At 46.3% G+C, this 3,758-nt stretch overlaps 1 non-coding gene across 1 annotated transcript; it reads left to right on the top strand.

Annotated features, from left to right (window-relative positions):
• The first annotated feature begins 1,819 nt into the window (after positions 1-1,819).
• On the top strand, positions 1,820-1,891 carry TRNAP-UGG (transfer RNA proline (anticodon UGG)). The gene has a single exon. It is a non-coding gene; the product is annotated as a tRNA-Pro (tRNA).
• Positions 1,892-3,758: the final 1,867 nt, after the last annotated feature.

Genomic DNA, 3,758 nt, shown 5'->3' with positions numbered 1-3,758 from the left:
TTCAAATGAATGACTCAGACAAAAAATGGATGGATTTTTCCTTTGGTTTGAGTTTCAAAGACACAACAAAGCAATTTTACAATTCACACTAATCTCTTTCTCTATTTCTACGTAAAAGAAACACCTGAGGCGGAGGGAAATGTTTCTTAATTCTGAGGGCATTGAGATGTCTGTAATCCACACATAGGCATCATGAATCATCCTTCTTTTGCACATGAAGAACTGGTGCTGTGAAAGGACTGTGGCTGATTCTGATCACTCCCTGCCTCAGCGTTTCCGCCACTCTTGCTGCTCGATCATGTTCTGTTCTGGGTTGTAACGGTAGGGACGCAAATTCACTGGCCGAGCACTTGGCACCAGAGGAATTGTGCGACCGAAATCCCTTTGTGGCGCTGTATCTACAAGCCTCTCACTAGTAACCCCATCTTTCTCGGGGATAGAGATCAGGTGACATGCATCTTTGCATGTCACCATGTGCCTTGCGGCCCGAATTCAAATTTAAATATTACGAAAAAATCTGAAAAAAATGATGCATGTTCACAGCACATATTATGATAACCCCTAAAAAATTCGGATCAAAATTCGAAACATACATCGAGAAGCAAAAAAGAGAAACTCAGATGTGAATAGTATACAGAGAACCATTCGCAACTATTCATGAATTTCTCTTTTTTGCTTCTAGATGTATGTTTCAAATTTTGATCTGAATTTTTTAGGGGTTATCTTAATATGTGATGTGAACATGCATGATTTTTTTCAGATTTTTTCGTAATATTTAAATTTGAATTCGGGCCGCAAGACACACGGTGACATGCAAAGGTGCATGTCACCTGATCTCTGTCCCTTTTTCGGAACAGTATGCAAGATTAGCCTGCAATGATGACTTTGTAAGGAAACAACATGACACATCAGAAGAAAGGGGGTGCCAAGTAACAGTCTCAAACTGACCTCAATGGCCCCCCTTAGCAACTTGGCAGGGAAATCCTTGCTCTTCCGGAAGTCAGCACTCAGCAGTCAACTCATACTCCTTGTACACTTAGCATCCAACTGAGAACAGGCATACTAGTTATCCATTTGATATGCAGCCAAAATGAAAAATGGAATAATGACCTCATTCCTAAGATCTTTCGGGAGTCGGGTTGCCTAAACGGACATGAGTTCTTGCCACTGTAGGAAAGGGAGCTCAGGGCTGTATAGGCAGTTTAGCAAATCTTGTAGAACGTACCTGAAAGAAAAGGTACAGTCAGGAACTTATGATTGTAGAAAGATAGTATTGTGCGCCACACAATTAAGAGGTTAGTAGTCCTTTCGGTTCCTCAAAGGAAGATGCAAATTCAGTTCATGGAGACCGCGAGCACGCCTATAAGCCAACAATGCCTCCACCTTGCCGTTGGTGGAATGGAAGGCATTTAAGCGCTGGCCGGTCCACGACGATCTTCAGCGCGAGCCATAAGATGGCCCAGCAGTGGTCACCATTTTTCGGGTCATCGCCACCGCCTCTTCCTGCAAACCAGCGAGAAGACGGGCAAACGGTCTAAGCTGTCGTTCAAATTCTCTTCTCGCACACCGCTTCCACAAAATCCTCCCACACCCTCGCGCTTGAACATGCGCGTTGGTCCGCTGCGCCGGTGAAATACACCACCGTGGTGTCCATCCTAGGCAGGCGCTCCGACCGACATGACAGGCCCGAAAATAAGGCTCACACTTCAGGCGCCGTTCCATGGCATTTCAGTTTTCTTTAGTGAAGCTTGCATCGGTTTAGCCTGATCAGGAGATTTAGCCAATAAGTAACAGGTACTGTTAATTGAATCCCAAGGAAGGGCGTTTGGTCTAGTGGTATGATTCTCGCTTTGGGTGCGAGAGGTCGCGAGTTCGATTCTCGCAACGCCCCCATTTTTTTCCCTGCTTCTCACCTCAATTTGTAGGCTGGAGCTCACCGTAGATCCATCTAACATATGCCCTCCAAACTTTCTCCGGATCTGAAACAAATCACATTGTATGCAATCTTGTTTTTCTCCTCTTTATTAATCAAGTTTGCTAGCATGTTGTATGTGTTAGTACAAATTTAGTTTCTCTGCAACTGAAACGAGCCCAATATATGCACTTTTGTTCGTATCCTCTTTAGTATTACCTCTGTCTTAAATTACTTGTCTTAAAATTTTCTAGATAGACACATCCAAGGCATGTAATTCGGCACGGAGTATTAATCAAGTTTGTCGGCATGTTGTGTTTGTTACAAATTTTGTAGTGCACTTGCGTACAGAGCTAGGTTCCTTGTGGTGGAACCAAGTCCTAGACTGCATTTGCGAACCGAGCTATAGGTTCCTTGCGTTGGAACCAACAAGTCCTAGACTTTGATATAAAAAAAGGTCCTAGACTTAGCACAAGTGTTCTCATTTTTCAAAGTTTTTTTTCAAGAGTACGCCAATGGCATACCTTTGTATTATAGAAGGCAGAATATATGTACAAGAGCCCGGACGAGATGCGAACAAATCGTCGGGGGAGACACACACACTACTCCGACACCCACAAGAAACCTTAATCTATTGTCTCGTAAAAGGATCTAGAGCTCCGAAACCGCCGAGACCGGCCTTCTTCCATTCTTCAATCTCTTCTTGAATGTCATCTCTCAGTTGCAGGGGAGATCTCTGTCTCGATCTGTTGTTGAAGACACGGGCATTGCGTTGCTTCCAGAGCGCCCACGCAATAAGAATCACTATCGAGTCGATGCTCCTCTTGTACCTTCCAGAGAAACGCCTCCGTTGGTCCCACCACCAGTTTAAGAACGTGAGATTTGAGCTGGGTGTGAGAATGTTGATGTTCCAAGCACTGAAGCAGGCGTGCCACACCTCTCGAGCGTAAACACATTGTGCAAGGATATGATCCACGTTGTCCTCCTCCTGAAGGCAAGTGTAGCAAGGGGATGGAGCATCTTGCAGGCCATGCCGGGCTCAGCGGTCGGAGGTCCACAGCCGATATTGACTGGCCAAACACATGAAGATCTTACACTTGAGCGGTGCCCAGCTACGCCAAATGCAACCGGCGGTCGGGGAGCGGATGTAGCCCGTGCATAGTCTGTTGTAAGTGGACCTAGCTGTGTACTTGCGCAACGCGTCGCATGGCCACTCGAAGCGATCAGGCTCATCCGCGTTTCTCTCCATAGTGCTAATGGCTTGGATCAGCATGTAAACCATGTGCCCCAAGAAAGTGAGCTCTCCATTGATGTCATTCGTCCAGGCATTGTCAAGGAGGGCATCGCGCACCGTTCTCCTATTGCTATCTCTTGTGCTGACAAGGTGAGACAGTAGCGGAGCAATGTCTTTCACTGCAGCACCATGGATCCACTAGAACCTTCCCACCCTCTCCAACGGTGATCTTGACCAGACTGTCAAAGACAGCTCGTGCTTGCTCATCAACCATGAGGTGGAGGCCTTGCCATGGCCTGGTCGGGTCCGTTCTCCTTAGCCATTCCCAACGAACACGAAGTGCAAGAGCTTGAACCTCCAGATTTTTCACACCCAGTCCACCGAAGCACGTTGGCCTACATACCGTCTCCCAAGCGACTACGCATTGACCTCCATGACTCTTACCCTTACCAGCCCAGAAAAAGGAGTGCATCCACTTGTTAATGTCCTCCAAGACCAAAGAAATCCGACCATCTTATAGCTCGCCAAGAAATACTTAATGCTACGATCTGGGGTCTTACCATTTCCGAAGGAACTGGGGCTACATTTCTTTTCAATTTCCATTCAAGAGGG

This window comes from Triticum aestivum, chromosome 7D (genome assembly GCF_018294505.1).
Source record: "Triticum aestivum cultivar Chinese Spring chromosome 7D, IWGSC CS RefSeq v2.1, whole genome shotgun sequence".
Taxonomy (NCBI): domain Eukaryota; kingdom Viridiplantae; phylum Streptophyta; class Magnoliopsida; order Poales; family Poaceae; genus Triticum; species Triticum aestivum.
This window is presented reverse-complemented; position numbering and strand designations above follow the sequence as displayed.